The following is a 12,644-nucleotide window of genomic DNA, read 5'->3' as shown; positions in this document are numbered from 1 at the left end:
TAATAACTGTGTAAAGATTTGCACCTCAATTATAAATGATCAAGAGCTGGAAGTGAAATCGTTATTATAGCGGCACAGTCCGGTAGCTCAAGGCATAAGAAATCATTAATTCATCAGAGATCCATGAGACGCCCGCCAAGGAGTTCCTCCACCAACCAAGGCAGCATTACTGGTTTGCACATAATTATACACAATGGAAAATAAGTGACGGTATGAAGGTTTGTGCCCTTAAAAGGTCGACAGTGATTTTTTTTGGTTCTTTTTATTTTTATCCCCAGAAAAAAATCTTTAAAGGGGTTATCCCATGAAATATGTAAAAAATCTGTTATAGTACATGACATTCTCTTACTATCATATCTCAAAGAACCAGCCCTGTTCCTCACATGGACTAGCAACCACCCACCCCTCCATGCTATGCTAGATCTATTTCCAGCTGGGAGCCCGGGGGAGTGTCCTTTCTCAAGGAGGGTGTGTGACCTTTCTGCTACAGCTCTCTCCCAATCACAGCTCAGGGAGCAAGTCCTTTCTGCTGCAGATCTCTCCCTATCACAGCTCAGAGGTTGTGTGCTTTCTGCTGCAGCTCTCAACCTATCATAGCTCAGGGCACGTGTCCTTTCTGCTACAGCTCTCTATCACAGCTCAGGGGATGTGTCATTTCTGCTGAAGCTCTCTTCCTATGACAGCTCAGGGGGATGTGCTTTCTGCAGCAGTTCTTTCTCTATCACAGCTCAAGGAATGTGTCCTTTTTGCTACAGCTTTATGTCTATCACAGCTCAGGGGGCATGTTCTCTCTGCCGCAGCTCTTTCTCTATGACACCTCGGGTGCATGTCCTTCCAGCTGCAGCTTTCTCTATCACAGTTCAGGGGATGTGTCCTTTTCTTATGCAGCTCTCTTCCTATCACAGCTCAGGGAGCAAGTCCTTTCTGCTGCAGATCTCTCCCAATCATAGCTCAGGGCACGTGTCCTTTCTTCTGCAGCTCGCTATCGCAGCTCAGGGGATATGTCCTTTCTGCTGAAGCTTTCTTTCTATCACAGCTCAGGGGTGTGTTCTTTCTGCAGCAGTTCTCTCCCTATAACTGCTTCTCACACATAGGAGGGATCTATCATGACATTAACTAGCATTTTTTATCTGAGTCTTGATCTGCTTTGCATAGGACTGAGAGGCAGCTAATTTATTAAGAAGAGCATACCTCAGTACCTAGGTTTTTTGGGGGGGCTAAGTTATTGTAAATCTGTTATGCCTTGGCAGGCCACACCCATCTTACTAAGCCCCAGTCATGTCACATCCACTTTTGTAAAGTGGCGTGTGTGGCGTAAAAGTACAAAAAGCCACAATTAGTTGTGCAAAATTTTCTGCTTGTGCAATGATTTGCACTTTATTTATACTACAAAACTGGCATTGCATCTCTAGCAAATTCCTTCCATAGTTCATGCAAAATGTACAAAAAGTTAAGTTTTTTTATGTCTGTCTGAGTTGTATAAAGGACACGGCCACTTAAGAAAATGTTTTCTCTCAAGTGATCAAGTTTCCTAGTACCCTGGAGAAAACGACCTACCGGAAAATACCTACTATAAAATGTACTGGACGAGGGATAGTGGTATGGGCAGTTTCTTAGGGTTTGTTCCCTCTTGTTTGTAAACATTAAAAGCTATGTACAATTGGGAGGCAATTTTTTTATGATTGCATTTTACTCATTTTGGTCTAAAAATCATATATATTTTTTTAAACTGGTCTTTTTTAAAAATATCTGTTTGTCTAGCTGTGTGAATGGTACTTTTTCTTTCAATTTGTGCTGGTCATCTATTAACCCTTATCTCTAAACTACGAAGAGGTCATAAACACTTATTTAAGCCACATTCTTATCAGTAAGGTAAGAATCAGGCTATAATGAGTGTTAAGGAGGTCAGAGATCAAAGATAAGGAGCCATCAGCTGAGTAAAAATTCAGGGACTGATACTAGAATCTCAAAGCTGTACTGAGAAAGGGGCTCTAAATTTTGAAAATAGACCAATTGAATGATTTTTTTGCTCACAATGAGCACAATTGCACCCAATGTGTACATAGCCTTTAATATTAGGGCTACATCAACATAGACATTTTTGAAAACTGTAGTGTCCAACTCTGTTACAACAATTTGGGGAAGACCCTTTCCTGTTCCAGTATGACTGTGCCACGTACACAGCTAGCGCCATACAAGTGTGAAGGGAGGCATATAGGTGCACAGAGTCCTGCCCTAAACCGAATCTAACACCCTTAGAGAGGACCTTTCACCGCTCCTGACATGTCTGTTTTAATAGCTTCATGTATTCCCCATGCAATAACAATTCTGGAGCATCTGTTCTTATGTCTCTATGTTGTGCCATTCCTGAATTATTTCTACTAGAAGTTATGGATGAATTGCTGGCAGTCTGCAGTAAGGGTACAGAGGGGAGGTAACCAGTTGGGGGCGTGTCCCTGCACAGACTCACTCTATCCAATAAGTGCTGCAATTTTCAGACTGTGCAGGGACAACCCCCCAACTGGTTACCTCCCCTCTGTACCCTAACTGAAGGCTAATAGAAATTCATTCATAACTTCTGGTAGAAATAATAAAGGTACAGCACAACATACAGACATAAGAATAGATGCTCCAGAACTGTTATTACATGGGGAATGCATGAAGCTATTAAAACAAGCATGTCAGAAGAGGTGAAAGGTCCTCTTTAAGATACAATGAAACACTGATTGTGATCATATCCATTCTACCTCTCATTGTTTTGGAATGGGATGTCCAACAAGCTCATGTAGATGTCTGGTATCGGCATAGTTTTGGCCACACAGTGTGTGTTTATTATTTTTATAATTACAGAATTTGAATTCATTGAATTCTTAGGACAATCCATCCCAGTATAGCAATGTCCCCTTTCGTCTTGGGCACTTGGTCGTACTTTGATTTCACGGCTTATCGATGGACCCCCCCCCCCCCCGAAGCCTTTGCCATAACTTTATCATGCAAAAGAAACTATTCCAGATACTTGTCACATAAAAGTTCACATTAGCATTTATTTTTATTAATATCTCACATCGAACTTTATCATCCAAGCAACTGATGGCCGTCACAGTCGTGTGATTGTATTTCGGTTTTTACCAGTGTGAGGTTATTATTGACAGTACGAAAATACGATGGAATAATGGGGATAAAATCTTAGCACGCTGAGAAAATTGTTCTTTGATGCTCACAGCTTCAATTTTAAATACGGAAGCAAAGGAGCATAAAAATACAACAAATATTCTGCTGTCAGCTTACAACGGGCTATTTTCAACTGAACATTGAAAATTACACATTGTGCAGCAAATTAGTCAAAATATACCCTTCACAGCCCGTAAAAGAGTGCCTAGGATTTTGACTCTTTTCATCGCTTACATAACTTTTCAATTAATAGCAATATTAGCTAAAAAAAACGTTTATATGGTACGCTTGCAATACCATGCCAAACCACAGGGTGTGCTGTTAGAATTTAAACAAGTCAATGAAATACGCCTATGAGAAACCTGTGATCGTTCAGATATGTCTAGCACCATTATTCTAACCCTCCACATAGTGGTAGCAATATCTAATGTAGCATGTCATATTTTACATCTATAAGTCATATTGGGTTGTGTTTTTTTTTTTTACATTTCACCAACATAAAAAATTAATGCATGTAATCTAGGACTGTTTAAAGGGAATGTATGTTTCAAGCAATCCCTTTTTAATAACTGGCTCTTTACATCCTGCTGCTGGGAGCTCTAGAAACCATTAGTAATCTTTGAAGGAACCTGGCAGCGAGCCATCTGGTTCCCTGCACTGCCTCCGTAGGATACATTAGGCATTGCATGTTAATAAATCATACAGGGTCATCCAGAATGAAAGATGCACTTTGTAGCCATTCTCCACACCGTTTCTTATTCAACCCAATTAAACCATGTCACTACGGTGCTATTTTTCTTATGTACATCATTTGACCCACCTATTGGGGGCACCAGTCATTGCAATGCGTCTCCTGCCAACGACCAGTGAGATGAAACATGACTGGCGTACAATATGTGTGAAATATAAGGGATACTGTACTGTTGAAAAATTAAGTAGGAAAAACATGTTTGGAGATGACCGAATAGATTTTTTAGAATTGAAAGTTTTGGCCGAATTTCTTGAGATTCAATTCACGAGAAGTTTTCTGGAGAAAGTGAAATAGACAAAAGTTACAAGTATTGTAAGCACTTTCAATTCAGGTGGAACCGACTCATACCCAAATCTAATCTCTTGGCCAATTCGGGCAAAACAGACCCGAAGCGAATTTTAGGAAATTCCCTTATCTGTGGACTATGAAGGATACTTTGCTGTTGCAAAATGAAGTAGGAAAAATATGTGTCTAGAGATGAACAAATAGATTTTCTAGAATCAAAATTCAACCCAATTTTTTTTTTTTTTTAATCTGATTCGTTAGAATTTCTTGAGGTCCAATTCAGGAGAATTTTTCTGGAGAGAGAAAAATAAAGAGGCTTTCCAGGGCATTCTAAGCACTTTCGATTCGGGTGGAATTGACTCGTACCCAAATCGAGTTTCTTGGCCGATTCAGGTGAATCAGACCCAAAGTAAAGTTTTACAAAATTCCCTCATCTCTACATGTGTCCTGATGACCAAGCAGGCAGCTTTATCTCTAAAACAATACGGATTTGTACTGCAAACATATTGGGCCAGATTTATCATGACTCTGACAGCTCACTCCACTTTCACATATGGCTAAAGTCAGTTTTAGCCAAGTCAGATTTATGATCGGCCTTTTAAGACTGCAATAAATGTGGTTTGATGGTAGCAGTTTATCCGTCAGTAAGCAGCTTTACAAAAGTCGCACATCTTTATGAAAAAGTCGCACATTTTCATGAAAAAGTCGCATGTTCTATTAAAAAGTCTCATAAGGTAAGCATGGTCCTCACTGGAGTGAAATTGCGACTTTTTAAATAGTCCCAATAGTAAATCTGTCTAGAGATTCATTTACATAAGAAAACACAGCCACTTTCAGAAAACTGGCGAGCATAGTGCAGAGCAGAAAAAGTCGCAAATTTGTGCGCAGTTTTAGCGTTTGGGACTTTTTTGGGTACGTTTTCACTCCATTATTCTGACCTGAGCTAATGATAAATCTGGCCCAATGAGTCCTAAAGGGAACCTGTTACCAGGATTTTGTGAATAGAGCTGAGGACATGGGTTGCTAGATCGCTGTTAGCACAACCGCAATATCCAGTCCACATAGCTCTGTGTGCTTTTATTGTCTAAAAAAACCAACGATTTGATACATATGCAAATTAACCTTAGATGAGTCCAGTGTGAAGAAGCCCAGCACCGCCCTGCATCCTCCGAATCTCCTCCTTGCTCCGCGACGTCACAGAGCTAAAGCGCTGTAATCTTGTGATGCGAGAGCTAGCGCATGCGCAGTGTCGGCATAGTGTTCCTTCCCTGTGCTGGCATCAGCCTCAGGGAACGAACTGCACATGTGCTAGTTCTCGCATCGCAAGATTATGGCGCTCTAGCTCTGTGACGTTCGGGAGCCCCCCACTGAGTTCAGTGTCTAACACTCCTGCGCGGATATTCTTCTCCCAGCCGTGTCGAGATGAACATATTTTGACCGGGGGGGAAGATGATGGACAACTGGTCATGTGACGCAAAGGGAGCAGGTGACCACTGCGGCCTGTGATTGGCTGCAGCAGTCACTTGTCTCCCCCATCGATGAATGTTCATCTCAGCTCCTGGGCCGCAGCAAAAATGATATGAGGGACTTAGAAATATCCAGAGCTATGTCTTAGATGGTGAGCCTTTTTTTGGGAAGGGTTATTGTCTCCTTATGTATAATTGTCGCTGTGTATTTTATTGATGTTGTCAACTGCTCACCTACATCCTGTAATATCCATATTTATCCCTCAACACCTCCGAGGTGTCGAGGAAAAAATTTGCTGTCAAATAAACTAAACGTGGGAGGAGATGATAGTGGTGAGTGGTGTTATATTTTTTAATATGCACCTTGTGTTTTGTTATGAGCGTGAATCAGTCAGCGCCGACCAGCACCCCCTAAGCCCCGCCCCAGAACCCCCCACCCCACCCGGTCCCTGGGAAAATTGTCTTGCATGAAACTGGTCCTTGGTGCAAAAATGGTTGGGGACCACAGAATTAAACAGTTCAGTGTTTATTCACACATTAAAGTAAATGACAAAACAAAAAGTCAATTTCAAGGAAACCAGTCACCTTGTGATTCTGGGGTTTGTTCACACCGTGCAGCAAAGAAGAAGTCCTTGGACAAAGCAGAATCCACCTGCTTTCACACCAACAAGGTAGCAGGCCTTAATCTATGCCCAAACTCCCAGGTCCCAACACAGAGACTGACAGAGCTCCACTGTCAGAGAGGAGTCATCCACTCACAGCTGACACTGCCGGCTGGGTTTTTTATAAGCCAGTCAAGACCCGGCCTGGAATGTGGGGAGTAGACACCCATCCATCACTTTGACTACTCCCAGTAAGAGCCGTCCCCGATCAGCTATACAGCCATACTAAAGTAGCAAAAGTGTCAATCGGCATTAGCTGCCGCTGACATCTGAAAATACAGGCTCTTACTTCACCGAGGCCAGGAACCTCGGTGACACATTCCTTCCGTCAACGAGGGACCCTTGCGCCTTCCTACAATAGATAAACACATCTCTCCTACAACAATGTATTTTGCTGTAAGGTCAATGTCAGTAATAATGCATATCGCAAATTATGCAAATGTTTTAATTCCTACAATCTACAGACTCCCATGGTAGTGAAAACCATTAGCGCACACGACAAAGGAATTACCTTGAACTTGCTGCATGCACAGAACTGCCTGATGTTGCAGGTATTCAGATAACTAGCGCTCCTTTTTACTTTTACTGTCATTTAGAAGTGAAGATGAGAACCACAGGGTGGAATAAAATATCCTAGTCTATTACTTAATATTGAAGGGGTTTCCAGGACTATAATATTAAAGGGTTTCTTTCTGGATGTTTAATATTAATGACCTATCCTCAGGATAGATCAATATCAGATCGACGGTGGCTGCAGCAATTTGGTGAGCGCCGCGGCCTCCTCACATCTCACCGAACACAGCGCCGTTCAATGTATAGTGGTTGTGCTTGGTATTGCAGCTCAGCGCCATTCACTTTTTTTTTTTATATTTCCATAAAGCTCCCTATAGGTGTCTAAGTTCCCTGCAGCCCATTACATTTTTCTTTAAGACAGTCACATATGCCTCTGCCACATGCATTAGACAGAAGCATTGTAGCCCAATCCATAACTAGATTCAAGACTCTGCATTTTACTGTTCCTGTGTTATTCCTCCTGGAAATCTATGACTAAACCGGTAACTTGATTACACCATTCATCTTGTCGCTAATGGGTCATTGTCAGATGGTAACACCCAGTTCTCCATTTATGCGCACATTTCCAAGAGGAATAAGAGAGGAGTAGAACAACACGGAATAAAGATGCTCCATATTTGTATGTTTGGGGAGTACGAATATTTAGTTAAACTGACATATCAGGAGAGGTGAAAGATTCCCTGAAATTGTCAGGGACAGAAAAAAAAATCATAATATTATTAAATAAAACAGATTTTTTTTTTTCTATATGTATAAACATAAATAAATAACTAAATAAATAAAATTAAATTAAATTGCAAACCCGGGGGCAAAACAGCCAGATATGTAAAACTGTTTAAAATAATGGTAGAATTGCGCTATCAGGAATGATTCCGGATAGACTCACATGCTAATTGAATTACACAGAACAATTAGTCTATGCTAATTCCATTTCCAATTGAATATGCTATGTGACAATTCAATTACTGGCACAATAAAAACAAAGGTGACTCCTGCCTTTCAGTCATTTGGCCCAAACTGACGGCTTGGCCTCGATCATAACGGTTTAAAGAGCAGGCAAGCAGCCGTTTCAGTAGGAAACGTGATGACAGTCTAACAGCGCAAGCGCGCTCCCTCACTCACGGCGCATCTCAGCTTACAGATCAGACAGAAATTTGGACTTTCTCCCCTTCCAGGTAATTCAGTAGTTGCCAAACATATACATAAAAAAATAATACAAAAATATGGATTTTATTTTCCATTTTACAAAACAGATGTCAGGTTAATGGATCGGCATTACATGGTTCTCATACAAATCAATGAACACTCAGTGTGATGCACGCACAAGCCAGGCTCAACAGAGACGCTCTTTGTCATGAGAAAATGACCTATTGTATAAATCAAGTTTTTTTGCTAAATATATTTTTTACATACTTTTTGGCGATGTTATTTTTAATTTTAGTGGCCAGTTTCCACACTGGCCAGTAAACCTAAAAATAGGTGCCACTTCCTGGTCTGTACAGATCACTTTTCAGCAGTCCTCTCATTATCATCACAGGCAGGATTACAATGAGAGATATCATAGATAGATAGGTATATAGATAGATAGATTTTGAGAAAATAAAAACTGATCAAAAAGGATATATGTCTCTATCTGGTTTTAACTGTCAGAAAAAAAAATTCTAGGTGACATATTCCCTTTAAAGTTGCTTATATGCACTGATTATCAAAAGAGGAGCTTGAATGACCCCTTTCCCATTCCCTGAAAGGACACCTAGTCCAGACAACCCCTTTAACGCATAGGTCATCAATATCAAATGGAGATAGGTACTGCAGTACCCGAAAATGGCCACTACACAGTATAAGGCGCTGTGGTGCTGTAGCTCCATACGCTGTTTACCTTCTGGAATCACTGCTGTCTAATGCTAAAGTCATGTGGGTTTGACGCGGTATGTACCAGAAGGAAAATATGTAAATCCCATGCACTTTGGAAATAAAGATTGTTGATATAATATAGAAATAATAATGATGACTAATTATAATGATTTTTTAATGAAATGTAGCTCTTCCCACCCCCTTTTAAGCTCTTGAATGCAATGACAGCAATACCAAATAATATCAGAGTGACGCTGACATACATAACTATGGATAAATTAGTTGACAGTGTTAACAAGCAGCGTTAAAAAAACACTGCGCTGTCATATTAGAAACCTTCCGAAAATTGTCCCTGACCGGGGGATGATGGTGTTATGGGATGAAAACTGTTTACGTTCGAACATTTGGCCCACGGAAGCCTGCCTTTTGCCAGATAAACGTGAGGACGGCACGGTGGAAGGTGGAGTGGAGGACAAATGGGAGGAGAGAGGAGAAGGAGAAGAGGCTGGACGGTGAGAGCCTGGAGTGTGGCTTTGTGGGTTCTGACGGCGTTGCTCCCACTGGGCTCGGTGATGGGAGGGAGGCCAGGTGCCTTCTTAGGGCAGTCGTCCCTAGGTGAGTGTTGGGCTTACCACGACTTATGCGTTGACAGCACAAGCTGCAGATGGCAACACTATTGTCAGCAGCTGACACGTTAAAAAAAAGCCCACACTGTGGAGCCATGTGCCGGCATCCTGGGAGCGCCAGATGTGACCGTGCATGGTGGATGGCTCGCTCCAGATACACTTGCAGTCTACTTTTTTCCTCCTGTGCACTGCGAGTACTGCCTGCTTCTCCTTCCTATCTGCTGTTCCGTCTCCCTCTGAACTCCCCTTCTCTTCCTCTCTTTTGGGCACCCACATGATGTCCATCGACACGTCATCTTCATCACCTTCACCACCACTGACATCAGAGATCTCGGAGTAGGCAGCAACAGCGGGGACCTCCCTCCTTGGGCTGATCTTGGTACTGACGTCAGACCGCTGGGTGGAGACCATTGCTACCTCCTCTTCCTGATCCGATGCCAATAATGGCTGCGCATCGGTAAGGTCTGAGAATGGATAAAATAATTCCTCTGACTCGAGTGGAGGGGTTATGGTGGTGGTGGTGTCTTTGGTGGTGCACACAGCAGAGAGTGAGGAGGGTGCAGATACAGAGGATGAGGAGGGTTCAGAAGCGGAAGGCTGAGGGAGCCACTCAACCAAGTCTGGTGCACCCTTTGAAGTTATCGCGCACGCGACTTCTCCAACCTACCACTTAGGCTCCGGCCTGGTGCACCTGCCCCACCCCTACCACCCCTGCGGAACGGTCTGCCTCTTCCTCTGCCTGTCATTTTCTAAATGACCCTATGTCTAAGTCCGCAGAGAAGAGCAGTATTTGTGAAAGCAGGTATATCGCAGCCCTCAATCAGTATTTAGTGGAAGAAGGTATATAGCAATAACACCCCTCAAATAGTATTTGGCGTAAACAGGTATATGGAATCCCTCAATCAGTATTTTGTGGAAGAAGGTATATCACACCCCTCAAGCTGTTTTTTTAGGGGGCAACAGGTGTATCACACCCGTTGCAATTAGTTACTCCAATAGCGTTTGTCCCTCTATATACCTGCAGTATCGCAGCATAACCGCACACAACTGCTGCACAGTACAAATGCACTATAATATACTTTCTATGTTAGAAAGTATATTACAAGTATATCACACCCCTCAGTATTGTACACCTATACCGGTCTTTAAAAGGACTATTGTGTTCCTAATAGCTAGCGTTAGGTGTCCCTAACAGTTTCTCCCTGCTCCAAAATGCAACCTCTCCCTACACTGGCAAAACACAGAATGTAAAATGGCTGCCAGATCGAGTTCTGTTACAGGGCGGGGGTTGTGTCCATGTGCTGAAATGTCTCAATTGGCTGTCCTGTCCCACCTGATGGATGTGTCATGGGTAGGGATGAGCGAACTCGAACTGTATAGTTCGGGTTCGTACCGAATTTTGGGGTGTCCGTGACACGGACCCGAACCCGGACATTTTCGTAAAAGTCCGGGTTCGGGTTCGGTGTTCGTCGCTTTCTTCGCGCTTTTGTGACGCTTTCTTGGCGCTTTTTGAAAGGCTGCAAAGCAGCCAATCAACAAGCGTCATACTACTTGCCCCAAGAGGCCATCACAGCCATGCCTACTATTGGCATGGCTGTGATTGGCCAGAGCACCATGTGACCCAGCCTCTATTTAAGCTGGAGTCACATAGCGCCGCCCGTCACTCTGCTCTGATTAGCGTAGGGAGAGGTTGCGGCTGCGACAGTAGGGCGAGATTAGGCAGATTAACTCCTCCAAAGGACTTGATTAACTGATCGATCTGCAGCTGTGGATCATTGAGCTGCTGATCCTCAATTGCTCACTGTTTTTAGGCTGCACAGACCGTTTGTCAGTCTCATTTTTCTGGGGTGATCGGCGGCCATTTTGTGTCTTGTGGTGCGCCAGCACAAGCTGCGACCAAGTGCATTTAACCCTCAATGGTGTGGTTGTTTTTTGGCTAAAGCCTACATCAGGGTGAAGCTGTCACACCAAGTGCATTTAACCAGCAATAGTCTGTTCATTTTTTGGCCATATACAAAATCAGGGGCAAGCTGCGCCTGTCACCAAGTGCATTTAACCCTCAATGGTGTGGTTGTTTTTTGGCTAAAGCCTACATCAGGGTGAAGCTGTCACACCAAGTGCATTTAACCAGCAATAGTCTGTTCATTTTTTGGCCATATACAAAATCAGGGGCAAGCTGCGCCTGTCACCAAGTGCATTTAACCCTCAATGGTGTGGTTGTTTTTTGGCTAAAGCCTACATCAGGGTGAAGCTGTCACACCAAGTGCATTTAACCAGCAATAGTCTGTTCATTTTTTGGCCATATACAAAATCAGGGGCAAGCTGCGCCTGTCACCAAGTGCATTTAACCCTCAATGGTGTGGTTGTTTTTTGGCTAAAGCCTACATCAGGGTGAAGCTGTCACACCAAGTGCATTTAACCAGCAATAGTCTGTTCATTTTTTGGCCATATCCCAGTCTAATTCTGTCACTAAATCCATACCGGTCACCCAGCGCCTAAATACTAGGCCTCAAATTTATATCCAGCTAAATCTGTCCCTAGTGCTGTAGCTGGGCGAGTTATTTAGTGTCCGTTCAAGCACATTTCTTGTTCTGGGTTGAAATACAATTCCCAATTTAGCAATTTCATAATTTAGTGGTTCCTGCTATATCAGAGCTCTTTGAAATCTATCCCAAAAAGGGTATATAATATTGAAGGTGCACATAGGGTCATTCAGAGTAACTTCACACACACCCGCTACTGTGTATTTCCAAGTCTAATTCTGTCACTAAATCCATACCGGTGACCCAGCGCCTAAATACTAGGCCTCAAATTTAATTCCCTCTAAATCTCTCGTTACCCACCGCTGTACTGTTGTTGCTGGGCAAGATATTTAGTGTCCGTCAAAGCACATTTTTTGTTCTGGGTTGAAGTACAATTCCCAATTTAGCAATTTCATAATTTAGTGGTTTCTGCTATATCAGAGCTATTTGAAATCTATCCCAAAAAGGGTATATAATATTGAAGGTGCACATAGGGTCATTCAGAATAACTTCACACACACCCGCTACTGTGTATTTCCAAGTCTAATTCTGTCACTAAACCCATACCTGTCACCCAGCGCCTAAATACTAGGCCTCAAATTTAAATCCCTCTAAATCTCTCGTTACCGTTGTCCTGTTGTAGCTGGGAAAGTTATTTAGTGCCCGTCAAAGCACATTTTTTGTTCTGGGTTGAAGTACAATTCCCAATTTAGCAATTTCATAATTTAGTGGTT

Source organism: Bufo gargarizans, chromosome 5 (genome assembly GCF_014858855.1).
Source record: "Bufo gargarizans isolate SCDJY-AF-19 chromosome 5, ASM1485885v1, whole genome shotgun sequence".
NCBI lineage: Eukaryota > Metazoa > Chordata > Amphibia > Anura > Bufonidae > Bufo > Bufo gargarizans.
The sequence above is the reverse complement of the archived record's forward strand: the minus strand, read 5'-3'. Positions refer to the sequence as shown.